We start from the raw sequence: 19,025 nt of genomic DNA, 5'->3' as shown, positions 1-19,025 counted from the left end.
GCGAGCCTGTCTAGCTGAATGGTGGCGTCCATAACTGTCGCTGAGCTATGTCTCCGTGAAAACAAATACGCAGCACAACGCTTACGACGTCCCCTCCCCCAGGCACCTGGAGGCCTGGTCTCCGCAGCAAGCCGAGTACGTGTATCAACTCCTGCAGATCATCACGGAGCTTGGTTGTTGCATGAATCTTATATTTTAGCAGTGTCTGGCGATGGTAGATATGTGCTCCGATGTCCCTGTGCCGTAAAAGTCGGGCTAAGTGACAAAAATAGCACCATTTTGGATCCGGAGTGGCCGCTGCGTGCTACCGCGCAACCATCTTGGATCAAGAATACAAAAGATGATATATCATAATATACAGTCTCAATGTTTGTAGTAAAACAATCAGAAATGTGTCATTTTAACTATGCTAGCTCATCTGTCAGCATGATGCTGGTGAATCACCTTGTCTCTTTGTAAGTTACGTCATTGATTTGGCCAATGCTTGCATCCCTATGGAGTGTGTGCATGAGCGCAAACGCGAGCACGAGCAACAGGTAGCTGGCTGCAGTTCGCTTAATGACCACAATTGTAATTAATAACAAGGGTTTCTGAATCTTACATACTGCACCTTTAAGATATTTGATATTGTAAGTTGAATGAAAACATCACTAGTAAAAAGCACACAGTTTGAGCTAACAATTGTGTGTCTTTGTAATAGACAGTAATTCTGAATTAAATCAGCAATCTAAGACAGAGATCCAACATTGCAGACATGGATATCATACAAGTGGAGTGTATTTGTGCGTTTCAGCCTATTAAAGAATGGAGAAAAGTGGAATTCAGAACTTTTACTGTTTCTCAGACACAGCCACGCTAGGGCCTAGATGAACACGTGGTTGAGATCTTTTGAATTGGATGGAAAAGTATTATCACAGAAGAATCAACAGACGTGACTAAACAGAGGAGAGCTCGACATCTTTTCAACCTTGGATTTGCTGAGCAAATCCTATTTCTATGGGGCAAAACCTTTGGCCACTTGAGCAGAAGATTCCACCCCATTTGGAGATCTGTGGCCTGCAGCTATATCTACTTGGTTAGTTTGATGTGCATTGAGTCAGCACATGTCAGTCAGCAAGCAGTTTCTTTGAATTCATCGCTATTGACTCTCACTCGTGATCGCTCATATTACTAGTAGTAATCTCCTCCATCACAAATATGGAATACAGTTAATCTAACAGCTTCAGCATTAAGGCATATCACAGGAGAGAGACACAACTGACCGAGTAATTGCACATAAGCTTACCTGATCCTATTGGATACTGGTGTGTCTACGTTGGGAAATATAAACATTCGACATGGCCGGGTAGATTATGCACTGGCTACCGACTCATGGTGGGGACCCACCGTTCAACCGACTATTTTTACACAGAGAAAATAGGATGTATTTTACCAAAATTCTATTATCTTCAGCAAGCTAACACCACGTTACAACTGTGGAATAAAGTTAAACAGCTATAGCTTTACTGTTCATCACACACACACATCCAGTGTTGCCAACTACTTTCAATGAAAAGTTGCTAAAGCCTGAAAAAAAGTCACTAGATGACATCATGCGTTAATTCACATGAGCTCACACCCTGGCCCCACCCCAATCCAAGATGGCAGAAACTATGTTTGACGCTTGATTCCTGGTACTTTTGGGCCTCTGGATCTCTGCACTACTGACTCACAGTTTGAATCATTCTTTGGAACAGCAAGAGGTACATCACCATTACATCTGTGTGTTTGCCTTGGATAGGCTTCTGCTTACCTCAGCTGTGGCCCTCACCTCCTCACTACCACCATCTCAGTGGGCCTGCTTATTATTGGCCTCAGCTCCCTTCATCCCACCAGTTTATCATCTGCTGCAGGCTGGCTGTAGCCACTGGCTGTCATCTGCTACAGTCTCAGCCACATCTTCCCTCACTGGACTTGTTGTCTGCTACGGCCACAGCTGCCGCCATCACTGGACTTGTCGTCTGCTACGGCCTTAGCTGCCTCCTTCTCCACCACCTAATTTGTCGTCTGCTAAGGACTCAGCTGTTTTTATCGCTGGATTTGTTGTTTGCTACAGCCTTGGTTGCCTCCACCACCACCAGGCTGTCGCCGGCTACAGCCTCAGCTGTCTCCAACACTAAACGGTCGTATGCTTTAGCCTCAGCTGTCTCCATCACCACTGGGCTATCGCCTGCCTCAACTTAACGGTCTCCTGTTAACTACTCACCGTAATATCTTTTTCACCTTTTGTTACACAAAGCTGTCTGTAGTGTTTTAAAAATGAAGTTTTATCTAGCCTTGTTCATCTTTCTGATCCCCCTTAACAGTGGGGTTGTCCATTTGCAGTCAGAAAATGAGTCCATCCAAATGCAGTTCCCTATTGTAGTCTCAAGACTTGAAAACTTTTCTGTTTGTTTACAAGGCTAAAAATCTACTCCACCTTCACTGCCTCTCCATTTTGAAGGATTGGTTTATTGTCTCTGCAGACTCACTTCCTGCTTTTTTAATATCATTAAATTTTAGATCTGGTACTTTCTGCTGCAAATCAGCTAAGTCCAGACTTCTTGTTATTATTTTATTACTAATCTCTGGAAATGTTCAGCCTAATCCAGGCCCTGATAGCGTTAAGCTATGTGATACACCTGAAGATTTTATATCAAGGTCTGGCCTGGGTATTATTCACCACAATGTTCGGAGTCTACTGTCCAAACTGGATATGGTTAATTTATGGTTCAGGTCAACTGATGCTGACGTTGTTGTGTTATCTGAAACCTGGCTGACTAAATCTGTCCTTGATAAAGATATTGGCATCGAGGGTTATAATGTGTATCGTTCAGATCGCCCAAAAAGAGGGGGAGGTGTTGCTATTTATATCAAATGCAAATTCAACTCTATTTTAGTGCTCTAAAAATCAGTGTGTAAACAATTTGAGTTTTTGGCCTTAAACCTTAAAGTCTCTAAAGACCACTATATTAGGTTGGCTGGTTGTTATAGAACTCCATCTGCATCAAATTACTCTTCGTCTACACTATCAAATTTGTTAAGTCAAGTTATTTGTAATGACACTATTGTTGTTGGTGACCTGAACTGGGACTGGCTAAGGCCGATATCAGATGCTTTTAAAGAGCAGTGTGACAATTTAAATTTGACTCAATTAATTAACACTCCTACTCAGCCAAATCCTAAATGTCCGGAGAAATAATCACTCATTGATTTACTCCTGACCAATGCCCCTTTTAAGTACTCTGCTGTTATGTATGACCTTGTCTTGTTTTACCTTTGCCCCTTTGTTTACCATTTTGTCCCTTGTTTTACTCCTTAGTTTTCACTTTTGTCCCTTGTTTAACTCCATATTCTCCTTGTTAGCGTTCATGTTCTCTGTCATTGTTTTCACCTGTCCTCATTAGTTCACCATTGGTTTCTGTTTATTCCCTCGTTATCTTGTTGGTGTTCTGTTTGTTCATTGGCCCCCTTGTCCCACGTTTATGTATTTAAACCCTGTCTGTTTGTTCAGTCTCTGTCTATCGTTGAACGTTGTTAGCCTGGTATGTTTTCCCTGCCCGTATTCTCAGTGTTGTGTTTATTTCCCCATTGAAGGTTTTCATTTGTGTTTTTCTGTTCCAATAAAGTAAGCCTGCGTTTAGATCCAGTCTCCTCGTCTGCCTTCGCTGCCTTCTGTTCATAACAGAACGATAGACCACCAAAATATGGATCTAGCGGCTTACCTTACGGAACTGACCCAGGCGGATTTGACCATCCGCGAGTACTCCCACTTCTTTTCCGCTGTTGCCATCCACACCGGCTTCGACAAGTCCCTGAAGACCATCTACCAGCTCGGGCTACCAACATACCAGCTGAAGGAATTGCCGAACTCCGGAGACCTCACGTGGAGGGAATATGTGTGTCTAGTCCCCCTCAATCCCGGTTTCCGCCTCTGGGCTTTCCGTGCCTGCCACGGCCAACGAGCCAGCGTTGCCAGCTTCGTCCGCCCGGCGGAGGAGAAGAAGAGGAAAGGCTTCTGCTCCCCAGTCTCCACCTGCCACGGCCAGCGAGCCAGAGCCCACGCCTGCCACGGCCAGCGAGCCAGAGCCCACGCCTGCCACGGCCAGCGAGCCAGAGCCCTCGCCTGCCCCGGTCTGCGAGCCAGAGCCCTCGCCTGCCCCGGTCTGCGAGCCAGAGCCCTCGTCAGCTACGGTCAGCGAGCCAGAGCCAGAGCCTGCCACGGTCTGCGAGCCAGAGCCCTCGTCAGCTACGGTCAGCGAGCCAGAGCTCTCGCCTGCCCCGGTCTGCGAGCCAGAGCCCTCGTCAGCTACGGTCAGCGAGCCAGAGCCCTCGTCAGCCACGGTCAGCGAACCCAAGCCAGCGCATACCACGGTCATCCAGCCAGAGCCTGTCACCTCGGAGGTCAGTGAGTCAGCGCCTGTAGCCTCGACCGTCCCTGAGCCAGCGCCTGTAGCCTCGACCGTCCCTGAGCCAGCGCCTGTAGCCTCGACTGTCCCTGAGCCAGCGCCAGTAGCCGTGACCGTCCTAGAGCCTGCGCCCCTCGAGTCCCCCGAGCTTTCCAGAGCTCCGCCTTCCGAGCCTCCCGAGCTTTCCAGAGCTCCGCCTTCCGAGCTTTCCAGAGCTCCGCCTTCCGAGCTTCCTAGAGCTCCGCCTTCCGAGCCTCCCGAGCTTTCCAGAGCTCCGCCTTCCGGGCTTTCCAGAGCTCCGCCTTCTGAGCTTTCCAGAGCTCCGCCTCCCGAGCTTCCTAGAGCTCCGCCTTCCGAGCCTCCCGAGCTTTCCAGAGCTCCGCCTTCCGAGCTTTCCAGAGCTCCACCTTCCGAGCTTTCCAGAGCTCCGCCTTCCAAGCTTTCCAGAGCTTCACCTCTTGAGCCTCCCAGGGCTCCGCCTCTCAAGCCTGTCGAGCCTCCCAGGGCTCCGCCCCTCAAGCCTCTCGAGCCTTCCAGGGCTCCGCCTCTCAAGCCTCCCGAGCCACCCAGGGCTCCTCCTCCCAAGCCTCCTAGGGCTCCACCTCCCAGGGCTCCATCTCTCAAGTCTCTCGAGTCTGCCAGGGCTCCTCCTCCCGAGATTCCCAGGGCTCCACCTCCAGAGCCTCCCTCAGCTGAGCCTTCCTCGGCTCTGCCTCCTGAGCCTCCCATGGCTCTGCCTCCTGAGCCTCCCACGGCTCCGCCTCCTGAGCCTCCCACGGCTCCACCTCCTGAGCCTCCAGAACTTCCCACGGCTCTGCCTCCCGAGTCTCCTACGGCTCCGCCTCCAGAACCTCCTGAGCCTCCTACGGCTCCGCCTCCCGAGCCTCCTACGGCTCCGCCCCAGAGCCTCCTGAGCCTCCTACGGCTCAGGCCCCAGAGCCTCCTGAGCCTCCTACGGCTCAGGCCCCAGAGACTCCAGAGCCTTCCAGGTCTCCGCCCCCAAAGCCTCCTACGGCTCCGCCTCCTGAGCCTTCCTCGGCTCCGTCTCCTGAGCCTTCCTCATCTCCGTCTCCTGAGCCTTCCTCAGCTCCGTCCTCAGAACCTTCCAGGCCTCCGCCTCTAGAGCCTCCTATGGCGCCACCTCCATCGGCCCTGCCGCCAGAGCCTTCCAGGTCACCGCCTCTAGGGCCTCCTCCCAGGGCCCTGTTCCTGACCTGTGGCCTCCTCCTAGGCCTCCTGACTCGGCCCCTGTCCTGTGGCCTCTTCCCAGGCCTCCTGAACCTATCCTTGCCCTGTGGCCAGCTCCCAGGCCTCCTAAACCTATCCTTGCCTGGTGGCCAGCTTCCAGACCACCTGAACCTGTCCTTGCCCTTTGTGCCCCCTTGGACTTCCTGCCTGCCCTCTGTGCCCCCTTGGACTTCCTGCCTGCCCTCTGTGCCCCCTTGGACTTCCTGCCTGCCCTCTGTGCCCCCTTGGACTTCCTGCCTGCCCTCTGTGCCCCATTCGACTTCCTGCCTGCCCTCTGTGCCCCCTTGGACTTCCTGCCTGCCCTGTGTGCCCCCCTGGACTCCCTGCCTGCCCTCTGTGCCCCCTGGACTGCCTGTCTGCCCCTCGTTGCCCCCCGGACTGCCTGCCTGCCCTTCGTTGCCCCTTGGTCTGTCTGCCCACCACAAGCCCCCCAGTCAATGGACATTTGTTTTTTTTGTTTTATGTTACTGTTGATCGTCTGGGATCCGATCCTTTGAGGGGGGGCTATGTTATGTATGACCTTGTCTTGTTTTACCTTTGCCCCTTTGTTTACCATTTTGTCCCTTGTTTTACTCCTTAGTTTTCACTTTTGTCCCTTGTTTAACTCCATATTCTCCTTGTTAGCGTTACGTGTTCTCTGTCATTGTTTTCACCTGTCCTCATTAGTTCATCATTGGTTTCTGTTTATTCCCTCGTTATCTTGTTGGTGTTCTGTTTGTTCATTGGCCCCTTGTCCCACGTTTATGTATTTAAACCCTGTCTGTTTGTTCAGTCTCTGTCTATCGTTGAACGTTGTTAGCCTGGTATGTTTTCCCTGCCCGTATTCTCAGTGTTGTGTTTATTTCCCCATTGAGGGTTTTCATTTGTGTTTTTCTGTTCCAATAAAGTAAGCCTGCGTTTAGATCCAGTCTCCTCGTCTGCCTTCGCTGCCTTCTGTTCATAACAGAACGATAGACCACCAAAATATGGATCTAGCGGCTTACCTTACGGAACTGACCCAGGCGGATTTGACCATCCGCGAGTACTCCCACTTCTTTTCCGCTGTTGCCATCCACACCGGCTTCGACAAGTCCCTGAAGACCATCTACCAGCTCGGGCTACCAACATACCAGCTGAGGGAATTGCCGAACTCCGGAGACCTCACGTGGAGGGAATATGTGTGTCTAGTCCCCCTCAATCCCGGTTTCCGCCTCTGGGCTTTCCGTGCCTGCCACGGCCAACGAGCCAGCGTTGCCAGCTTCGTCCGCCCGGCGGAGGAGGAGAAGAGGAAAGGCTTCTGCTCCCCAGTCTCCACCTGCCACGGCCAGCGAGCCAGAGCCCACGCCTGCCACGGCCAGCGAGCCAGAGCCCACGCCTGCCACGGCCAGCGAGCCAGAGCCCACGCCTGCCACGGCCAGCGAGCCAGAGCCCTCGCCTGCCCCGGTCTGCGAGCCAGAGCCCTCGCCTGCCCCGGTCTGCGAGCCAGAGCCCTCGTCAGCTACGGTCAGCGAGCCAGAGCCAGAGCCTGCCACGGTCTGCGAGCCAGAGCCCTCGTCAGCTACGGTCAGCGAGCCAGAGCTCTCGCCTGCCCCGGTCTGCGAGCCAGAGCCCTCGTCAGCTACGGTCAGCGAGCCAGAGCCCTCGTCAGCCACGGTCAGCGAACCCAAGCCAGCGCATACCACGGTCATCCAGCCAGAGCCTGTCACCTCGGAGGTCAGTGAGTCAGTGCCTGTAGCCTCGACCGTCCCTGAGCCAGCGCCTGTAGCCTCGACCGTCCCTGAGCCAGCGCCTGTAGCCTCGACCGTCCCTGAGCCAGCGCCAGTAGCCGTGACCGTCCTAGAGCCTGCGCCCCTCGAGTCCCCCGAGCTTTCCAGAGCTCCGCCTTCCGAGCCTCCCGAGCTTTCCAGAGCTCCGCCTTCCGAGCTTTCCAGAGCTCCGCCTTCCGAGCTTCCTAGAGCTCCGCCTTCCGAGCCTCCCGAGCTTTCCAGAGCTCCGCCTTCCGGGCTTTCCAGAGCTCCGCCTTCCGAGCTTTCCAGAGCTCCGCCTCCCGAGCTTCCTAGAGCTCCGCCTTCCGAGCCTCCCGAGCTTTCCAGAGCTCCGCCTTCCGAGCTTTCCAGAGCTCCACCTTCCGAGCTTTCCAGAGCTCCGCCTTCCAAGCTTTCCAGAGCTTCACCTCTTGAGCCTCCCAGGGCTCCGCCTCTCAAGCCTGTCGAGCCTCCCAGGGCTCCGCCCCTCAAGCCTCTCGAGCCTTCCAGGGCTCCGCCTCTCAAGCCTCCCGAGCCACCCAGGGCTCCTCCTCCCAAGCCTCCTAGGGCTCCACCTCCCAGGGCTCCATCTCTCAAGTCTCTCGAGTCTGCCAGGGCTCCTCCTCCCGAGATTCCCAGGGCTCCACCTCCAGAGCCTCCCTCAGCTGAGCCTTCCTCGGCTCTGCCTCCTGAGCCTCCCATGGCTCTGCCTCCTGAGCCTCCCACGGCTCCGCCTCCTGAGCCTCCCACGGCTCCACCTCCTGAGCCTCCAGAACTTCCCACGGCTCTGCCTCCCGAGTCTCCTACGGCTCCGCCTCCAGAACCTCCTGAGCCTCCCTACGGCTCCGCCTCCCGAGCCTCCTACGGCTCCGCCCCAGAGCCTCCTGAGCCTCCTACGGCTCAGGCCCCAGAGCCTCCTGAGCCTCCTACGGCTCAGGCCCCAGAGACTCCAGAGCCTTCCAGGTCTCCGCCCCCAAAGCCTCCTACGGCTCCGCCTCCTGAGCCTTCCTCGGCTCCGTCTCCTGAGCCTTCCTCATCTCCGTCTCCTGAGCCTTCCTCAGCTCCGTCCTCAGAACCTTCCAGGCCTCCGCCTCTAGAGCCTCCTATGGCGCCACCTCCATCGGCCCCGCCGCCAGAGCCTTCCAGGTCACCGCCTCTAGGGCCTCCTCCCAGGGCCCTGTTCCTGACCTGTGGCCTCCTCCTAGGCCTCCTGACTCGGCCCCTGTCCTGTGGCCTCTTCCCAGGCCTCCTGAACCTATCCTTGCCCTGTGGCCAGCTCCCAGGCCTCCTAAACCTATCCTTGCCTGGTGGCCAGCTTCCAGACCACCTGAACCTGTCCTTGCCCTTTGTGCCCCCTTGGACTTCCTGCCTGCCCTCTGTGCCCCCTTGGACTTCCTGCCTGCCCTCTGTGCCCCCTTGGACTTCCTGCCTGCCCTCTGTGCCCCCTTGGACTTCCTGCCTGCCCTCTGTGCCCCATTCGACTTCCTGCCTGCCCTCTGTGCCCCCTTGGACTTCCTGCCTGCCCTGTGTGCCCCCCTGGACTCCCTGCCTGCCCTCTGTGCCCCCTGGACTGCCTGTCTGCCCCTCGTTGCCCCCCGGACTGCCTGTCTGCCCTTCGTTGCCCCTTGGTCTGTCTGCCCACCACAAGCCCCCCAGTCAATGGACATTTGTTTTTTTTTGTTTTATGTTACTGTTGATCGTCTGGGATCCGATCCTTTGAGGGGGGGCTATGTTATGTATGACCTTGTCTTGTTTTACCTTTGCCCCTTTGTTTACCATTTTGTCCCTTGTTTTACTCCTTAGTTTTCACTTTTGTCCCTTGTTTAACTCCATAGTCTCCTTGTTAGCGTTCGTGTTCTCTGTCATTGTTTTCACCTGTCCTCATTAGTTCATCATTGGTTTCTGTTTATTCCCTCGTTATCTTGTTGGTGTTCTGTTTGTTCATTGGCCCCCTTGTCCCACGTTTATGTATTTAAACCCTGTCTGTTTGTTCAGTCTCTGTCTATCGTTGAACGTTGTTAGCCTGGTATGTTTTCCCTGCCCGTATTCTCAGTGTTGTGTTTATTTCCCCATTGAGGGTTTTCCTTTGTGTTTTTCTGTTCCAATAAAGTAAGCCTGCGTTTAGATCCAGTCTCCTCGTCTGCCTTCGCTGCCTTCTGTTCATAAAATCTGCAATAGGTGTTTTTGCTAATGATGTGAGTGATCACTGTGTGATTGCTGCTGTTAGAGATACTAAGGTGCCCAAGTCTGCACCTCGTATTGTTGAAAGGCGAAATATGAAAATGTTTGTTGAGCAGGGTTTTATATGATTTATTTTATTTTGACTGGAGTAGAATTGCCTTGATTGATGCCCTGACTTTCTATCAAAACAGTTTTCTTGATATTCTTGACAGACATGCACCTATTTGTAAATTTAGAATTAAGGGCGGGACAATCCCTGGTTTACTTCTGAGATTTCTAATTTGCTCCATGAGAGAAATGTAGCCTGGGCAAAAGCAAGGAGATCAGATACTGATGCTGACTGGTTTGTTTTCAGACGGTTGCGAAGCAGATTCACTTCACTCTTCAGAAAAGCTAAAGCTGAATTTTACTTATCTGAAACCACCGAGAATCTAAATGACCCAAAAAAATTCTGGAAAACTATTAAGTCATTATCTGCATCGACTAAACCAACAGGTTTTCCGTTGTCTCTAGTTAAGAATGGTGTGTCTATATCTGACAAAGTAGAAATGTTAAATTGTTTTAATGAGCATTTCATTTCATCTGGGTTCTTGTTTGATTCTGTTGCCCCTATAGTGTCGGAGCCTGTAAATGACACCTTTATTACTGCTGAAAAAACTTTTAGTTTTAGCTCCTCTGTCGCTGATGTTCATAAAGCCCTGAAGCAATTGAATCCTCGAAAACCCGTGGGCCCCGATCACTTAGAACCTTTCTTTTTGAAATTAGCTGCAGATATCCTAGCTGAACCTCTGACTCATCTTTTTAATCTTTCACTGGTAACAAACAAAATTCCCAAGGTTTGGAAGTCTGCTTATGTTTTACCACTTTTGAAAGGAGGTAACCCTACCTTGCCTAATAATTACAGACCCATTTCCAAACTTTCAGCATTGTCCAAAGTGTTGGAATCTTTGGTTAGTGAACAAGTGAAAGAGTATTTAAATGCTCAGTCAATTTTGCATCAATCTGGTTTCAGGAAAAAACACAGCACTACCACTGCTGCTATAAAAGTAATTAATGACAGAGTCAAAGCACTTGATGACAAGAAACACTGTGTGTCTCTGTTCATTGATCTGTCCAAAGCATTTGACACTGTTGACCATAGCATACTAGCTCAGAGACTGATCAGTATAGGATTGTCTCAGCACTCTGTGGGCTGGTTTATCAACTACCTCACTGATAGGACTCAAGCTACGCAAGTTGATGGCCTAATGTCAAAATATTTATCAATCTGTAAAGGGGTCCCACAGGGCTCCATTCTGGGGCCACATTTATTCACTATTTATATAAACTGTCTGGGGGAAAATGTCCAACATGCATTTTTCCATTTTTATGCAGATGATACGGTTATTTATTGTTGTGCAACTACCATTAGGAAAGCATATGAATGCTTGCAAACTGCTTTCGATATAGTGCAAGCACAGCTTTATCAATTAAAGCTTGCGCTTAATGCAGAGAAGACCAAAGTAATGGTTTTTTCAAACTCAAGGAAAAATGAGTTAGACCTGAATATTGTTACTGATCAGTGTAAAACAATTGAGCTAGTTTCATCTTATAAATATTTAGGATTTTTAATTGATGATCACCTTTCTTTTAAGCTTCATATACAGAATCTAGTAAAAAAGTTGAAATTATAGCTAGGTTTTTTCTTTAGGAACAAATCTTGTTTTAATTTTTCTGCCCGAAAAAAGATAGTCGATGCCACATTTCTCTCTATTATTGATTATGGTGATCTGTTGTATATGAATGCCCCATCTAAGTGTCTTCAGAGGTTGGATGCTGTGTTTCATGGAGCTTTAAGATTTATTTCAAATTGCAGACCAATCACTCATCACTGTACACTTTACTCCACAGTGAATTTGCCTTCTCTATCAATTCGCCGGCTTACTCACCTTTATATCTTTATATATAAGGGCATTATAGGCAGGCTTCCATGTTACATATCTGAATTTCTTTCTTTTACACAGAGTACTTATATTTTACGGTCCCAGAAAACAATTTCATTGAATGTACCTCAAGCTCGAACAGAGTTGTTCAAAAAGGCTTTCATGTTTGTTGCACCTTCTACTTGGAATGACCTACAGAAAACACTTAAACTACAGTGTCTAATTTCCTTAAATGATTTTAAAGGTTATGTTAAAACTATAGAACATGAGTCCATCCACACATGCAAATGTTTTAATTAATGGCACTTTTATTTAATTGAAATGCACTTGAGTTGTATTTGCCTCTTTAGTGTTTGTTTTGTGATTGTGTGAATTTGTTCTGCTATCTTGGCCAGGTCTCTCTTGAAAAAGAGATTTTATATCTCAATGAGACAAACCTGGTTAAATAAAGGTTAAATAAAAAAAATAGTATATTCATGATGTCATCACGTCGTATTTGCATTCTGCCTTGTGTCAGCCCTTTACATCTGTTTGCTTCTCTACTACTTTCTGTGCTCACATACTGTATTTTAATACAGCCAAATTACAAATAAAGCTGTTCTCATGTACATATTTGTCTTTCCCATTAAGACTACGTGTTAACCAGTAGTCACTTCCAAGCAATGTACAAGCTGCTGCTCTGAACTGCTAAAATCCTGATTTTATAACATACTGTAAGTTAAAGACAGTGGCTGTGCTGTGATTTTGTCTATATTTACATGTAAAATGATCACTCAGAGAGAAAGTTAGAAGTGAAAGAGTGTCAATTGTTTTCTCTCACACAGCACACAGCCTCCGTCTGTGTAACAGTGAGTGATAAGCAAGAAAAATAATGGTCAAATTAAATTGTTTAAACTAAAAACAAAGGAGGAGCAAACCATACAGATTATTGATTGGTCCTTGGCAACTCTGTTTGCACATGTGCGTAAGGAGTGACGCTGCAAACACACATCAGGTATCGCACTGAGGAGCTGAGCCAAAGACCCGGCCATTTCAGCGGTTGGTTCAGTGTTGTGGCAGGAGGGACACAATGTCTCGTTCCCTCCATCAGGGAACAGACATGACGAATCCGATCTCTGATGCCGCGATCGATAGCTCGTCGTCTGGCGCCCCGAACGAGATCGCGGGTCCGCCGTGAAACAAACCGGCAACCTCGCCCCAGCGCTCGGTTGGAGCATACGAGCGTGACGGTGAGTGGGAGGTCTGTGGGGGAATACCCGGCGGAGAGGCTCCCACTGAGGTCCCCATATCGCCCCCAGTGCTAACCGACCACGCCTCATACCCGTAGGTAGAAGGACCGAGTCGGGGAGCCACTGGGGTGGCTTGCGCTCTTACGAGGGCAAGCCGCGACCGCAACGTAGCCATGGTCATGTCCTCGCAGTGAGGACATGAACCATCCACAAACCATCTGAATCCGCGTTGGTGGCACCCTAACACGAAAGTCAGCGATCGTGGCCATCAGACGGGGAGAGACATCGACCGCAACCAGGAAATAAACACCTTGAAAAGGCATCTTGAAAATGACGCTTTCCGTTTGCGCCACTCTTTTAGAGAAAATATCACTCTTTTTGTGTTTTTATATATATATATATATATATATATATATATATATATATATATATATATATATATATATATGTATATACAAGGAGGTATATATAAATATATATATAAACAAAGTTATTCACTCCGTGAAATTTTTCTGCTGCTGAAGCGCCCAGGGGTGTATGCTCAGCACAACGTAGTGTGCGAGGGGAAGAATCGCTGGAAAGCACCGTAGATCCAACAGCGTGTAGAGATGAATGGAGGTGGCAGAGGAATTCAGCTCTGTGACTTGCTCGCTCAGCTCCGAAGAAGATATCTGATGTGTGTTTGCAGCGTCACAACTTTTATACCAGTATGTACAGGGGAGTGGCATGCAAATTCCACACGCCAATTTCCATTGGCCTTTACTCAAAATCAGAGATATCTGGGCTCCGCAGGAGCGACCCCTAGTGTCAACTCACAACGTCGAGTGAGTGACAGATAGGGAACCCTTGTTATTAACCCTCTGGGGTCTGAAGTTTTGACATGCCTTGACATTTGTGCTTTTTTCAGTTGCTTAAAAACATATTAATGGCTAAAGTCTGATAACACTGTATTCAGCACAAACTGGGCTACAATAATATGTGAGCAACATGTATGTACAGGTTTGTATTTTTGAGAAAATAACGTTTATGCATGGTTTTTGAAAAAACAAAAATTTTAAGTCACTGAAATAAGGCCATATAACACATACTAAACATTTGTCCACAAGACTTTTGAGAACTGGATCTTGTAGCCTAGAGTTTTTGCTACAAAATGATGTGAAAGTCATCCTGATCACTCATTCATACAAAACAATATAGTCATTTAACTTTTGTGTGACAATTTTAGTGCTGAATGGTAATATGCGAGGAGGCGTGAACTATCATGAATATTGATGAGATTCACACCTGAGGACACAAAGACCACTCCTCTGGGCCTATCAATGAGGAATGTGGAGTGGATAATGAATGTGAGGAGATTTAATTATCAAAATCAAGTTTTAAGTTAAAATCTGACTATATATTTTCTTTACATAAAGACTTTACTTAATTTTAGACCTACACTACCATTAAAAGAAGTCTCTTCTGCTCACCAAGAATGCATTTATTTGATCCAAAATACATATGATAATATGCTGATTTTATAATATGGGCATATTTAAAGTGCATTTTAACCTGAACACATATTTGCAAGCACAAGCTTTGTTGATGATAATGAGGCAGCATATACACATTAAAATATAATCTAAACATTCATATTATTTTTATATCATATTACATATCATATTTATATCATACAGCATACAATGTAAATAACAACATTTACATGTAACTAAAACTTGCCTATTAGGACATGTCAATACTTTGAATGTCAAATGTCAAACTTTGAATCCTGTCTGGAAACAGTCCCACTAGTAAAATATGAACATGTTTATATAAAATAGCATGTCAGCTAATGAAAACGACTCGGTTACTAACGTAACCTCGGTTCCCTGAGAGGTGGGAACGAGTATTGCGTAAGTAGCTTACGCTATGGGAAAACTCCGTTTCTCGAGAAATATTGAAGTCTTTATGTAAAACGCATTGCAGCTGCACAGCAGACAGTAATGAGCGAGGCAGCTCGGTCATTGGCTGTGCTGCGGCAACTGCTCGAACCAATGACGGGGCGACTCTGAACGCGCGACCAATGGGCGCGCTACCGCGTCGCGGCTCAGAGCCCGCCGAAATTAGCATAGCCAGGCTATATAATGGGCACCCCGTGATGCGAGTTCCTTTAGGTTCAATCGGCTGAAGCGAACTGACCAAGCACAAGCACGGCAGCTTACGCAATACTCGTTCCCTCCTCTCAGGGAACCGAGGTTACGTTAGTAACCGAGTCGTTCCCTATCGAGAGGTCTCTCCTATTGCGTAAGTAGCTTACCCTGCAAAACGCCGTGCGTGCTGACTTCGCTCTATGAAGCCAGAGGCAGATGCCTGAGCCTTAAAGCAAAGTGATTATTCCACGAGCCGGCCAACGGCGAGCTATATAATGGGATAACACAGAGCGCCTTTGCCCCAAGGCGGGGCGCTCATTGTACAAACACAAGCACATATCTTATGTACTGAGTTTTCTATGTACTGGTACGCATATAAAATCCTCTAAGTTGGTCAGAGACGGACCTTATAAGGGAGGAGACAATGCCCAGCATATACATACTCTATTCCATTCTATAGTCAGGCTGATAGAATGTTGGAATGTAATGAGGGGACCTGTAGGTTATATAACCTGATAAATGTCGAAGGCGAGGCCCAGCCTGCCGCCGCACAAATATCTTCAATGGGTATCCCACTCGACCACGCCCACGAGGAGGCCATGCTCCTCGTAGAGTGAGCTCTGACGCCTAAGGGGCATTGAAGGCCCTTGGCTTCATAAGCCAGCGCTATAGCATCCACTATCCAGCGCGATATTCTTTGCTTTGAAACTGCAAGACCTTTAGTGCGGCCGCCAAAGCATACGAATAATTGTTCCGTCTGTCTGAACAGGGCAGAACGTTCCAAATATACTCTGAGCGCCCTGACCGGGACGATAGCGCTGCCAGAGATATCACCTGTACTCTGAAGGGTGTAGAGAGCACTTTAGGAATATACCCGTGCTTTGGCCTAAGGACAACTCTGCAGTCGTTAGGTCCAAATTCCAGGCAAGCAGCGCTTGATGACAGCGCGTGCAGGTCGCCCACTCTCTTGACTGAAGCGAGTGCCAGCAAGAGCGCGGTTTTGAGCGAGAGCTGTTTAAGGTTCGAACGGGGCACCCTTGAGTGCGTCCAGGACCGTGGCCAGGTCCCAGATCGGCACCGAGGGGGGGCGAGGAGGGTTCATCCTCCTAGCGCCTCTTAGGAAACGAATGATTAGATCGTTTTTCCCTAATGAATGTCCTTTATCAGGATTGTGTGATGCCGCTATGGCAGCCACATAGACTTTGAGCGTGGAGGGTGTGTGGCCCGCCTCCAGCAGCTCCTGCAAAAAGGCGAGTACACTTGGTATCTCGCACGATTTGGGGTTCAAGCTCTTGGTATCACACCAGTCGCTGAACACTTTCCACTTTTGGGCATATAAGCGCCTCGTAGAGGGTGCTCGCGCCTCAGTGATGGTTCTCAAAACTCCACTGGGGAGGTTCTCAGGAACCCGTTGAGGGGCCATGCATGGAGGGCCCACAGATCGGGGCGGGGATGAAAAATCATCCCGTTGGCCTGCCTGAGGAGGTCTAGCCTCAACGGAATCGGCCATGGGGCAGATTGCATCATCTGCATCAGTTCTGGAAACCACGTCTGGTTTTTCCAGAGTGGGGCTACCAGGAGCACTGCACATTTCCCTTCCCTGATCCGACTGATGACCTGAGGTAGCATCGCGATCGGGGGAAAAGCATACAAGGGGCGGCTCAGCCAGACCTGGGCGAGCGCGTCCGTGCTTTTTGAAAAGAAAAGGGGGCAGTGCGCATTTTCCCTGGAGGCGAAGAGGTTGACCTCTGCCTCGCCAAGGGTTTGCCATAACCACTGAACCGTCAGGGGGTGGAGAGACCATTCCCCTTGGAGAACCTTGTCTCTGGACAGCATGTCCGCCCCCTGGTTCAGGGCGCCTGGCACATGCGCTGCTCTTAGCGAGCGCAGGTGGTGCTGTGACCATAGGATGAGCTCCCTGGCCATAGAGTGCAGGGAGCTCGACCTGAGTCCACTCTGGCGATTTATATACGAAACTACCGTCATGTTGTCCGTTCGGACCAGGACGTGTTCGTTTTTCAGGTACGGAAGCAGGGCTCTGAGAGCCAAAGCGACCGCTTTCATTTCCAGACATTTTATGTGTAGGCGCTTTTCTGGGTTTGACCAAAAGCCGGAGACAGGCCTGCGCTCGTAAAGGGCCCCCCATCCTATTTTGGAGGCATCTGTCGTGATCATTTTTCTCTGCGTATTCACGCCCAAACTCACGCCAGTTTGATACCAGTTGATGGCTTTCCAGGGCGTCAGGGCTTTTATACAGCCGTGATTCGCTCTGATCAAAAAGTGGCCCGAGCGCCACGCGTGAGTGGGGACATGGCTCTTGAGCCAGCGCTGGAGAGGACGCATGTGCAACAATCCTAGCTGGAGTACAGCTGATGCCGAGGCCAGGAGACCGAGCATTGTTTTAAATCGTTTGACGGGGCGTGCGCGCCCGTTCTGAATGATGTTGCAAGGTGTCGAATAGAGAGCGCGCGCTCTGATGAGAGGCGCGCTGTCATCTGCACTGAGTCTAGCACTATTCCCAGAAAAGAGATATTCTGGCTGGGGGATAGCACGCTCTTTGCAAAATTGATTCTCAGACCCAGGCATTCTAGATGGCTGATAATCCAAGATCTGTGCGTCGTTAACTGATCTTCTGATTGTGCTATGATTAGCCAATCGTCGAGGTAATTCAGTATTCGCACTCTCTGCCAGCTCAGGGGGGAAAGTGCCGCGTCCATACATTTCGTGAATGTACGGGGGGCCAATGATAGGCCGAATGGTAGTACTGTGTACTGGTATGACTGTCCCTCGAAGGCGAATCTCAGAAAAGGCCTGTGATGAGGCGCTATCGGAATGTGAAAGTAAGCGTCTTTCAAATCCACTGATAGAAACCAATCCTCGGGGCGAACTCGCGCGAGGATATGTTTGGTCGTTAACATTCTGAACGAGCAAATCATTAAAGCTTTGTTCAGATGTCTGAGATCTAGGATGGGGCGGAGGCCACCGTCCTTTTTCGGGACGAGAAAATAGCGGCTGTAAAAACCCGCCTCGCTCAAAGAGGGAGGAACAGTTTCTATAGCGCCCTTCTCTATCAGTTTGAGCACCTCGGTGCGTAGAACATGTGACACATCTTTCCTCACTTTCGTCTCGACCACCGCTGAAAAGCGGGACGGTCTGCGAGCGAATTGAAGTGAGTAACCGTGTTTTATTATGTTCAAAACCCATTTCGGCATGTCGGGGATTTTTTTCCCAGGCTTCTGCTCACACAGATATGGGCTGAATGCTGGCTGGGGGCCTGTCGCAGTGACGTATGGGCCCCACCGGCAAATTGCCTTGTGCTAACACAGAGTCTACAGCTCTCAGAGGCGCAGGTGCGCGCTGAGCAGCCGTGTTGAGTGCCGAGTGCAGGGGTGCGTGTGAGAGTACAGGCACGCGCGCTATCTCCGAGATGCTCACAGCATGAGTCGGAGAGATGCTTGAAACTGTATGAACAGAGTTTTGTGGTGGGGGTGCATACATCGTAATAGGCACGCGCGCCACATTCATAAAGCTTCCCGCATTTAGCGGGGAGTTTCTTGGCTCGCGAATTGCATCTGTGATGCTTGCGGCATGAGATAGAGAGCTGTTTGGAACTGTATGGGCAGCGCTTATGGGTGGGGGTGCATATACTGTAGTAGGCACGCGCACCACTTCCATAAAATCTTCCGCTCGCGGCGGGGATTTCTTGGCTATGCATACAGTGTTTGTGTGTAGGGGTGCGTGCAGTACAGCAGGCACGCGCGCTACATTTATAGCATTTCCCGTTTTTACTGGGGAAGTGTTTATAACTGTGGGAACAGTGCTTGTGTGTAGTGGTGCATACATGACAATAGGCACACGATCTACATTTTTGGGACGTCCAGCCTGAACTGGGGAGGTATTTGGCACTGTTTGGACAGTATTGATATGTGGGAATGCGCACTTTAGTGTGGACATGTGAACCCTTAGTGACACAGGCAGAAAATGACTCTTTTCGTGATTTCTGTGTCGCCGTAAAAACGGCGTTTGATTGCAGGTGAGCGAGTTCTTTGACTGGCCCATTGACTGCTGTATAGACATTTCCAGCCGCCTGTAAGGGGACTGGGTAATGTTTTACGTGTTTGAGAGAGAGTGGTCCGGCTTTTGCGAGACATGTACTCTCTCTTTT

This window comes from Xyrauchen texanus, chromosome 38 (genome assembly GCF_025860055.1).
Source record: "Xyrauchen texanus isolate HMW12.3.18 chromosome 38, RBS_HiC_50CHRs, whole genome shotgun sequence".
NCBI lineage: Eukaryota > Metazoa > Chordata > Actinopteri > Cypriniformes > Catostomidae > Xyrauchen > Xyrauchen texanus.
The sequence above is the reverse complement of the archived record's forward strand: the minus strand, read 5'-3'. Positions refer to the sequence as shown.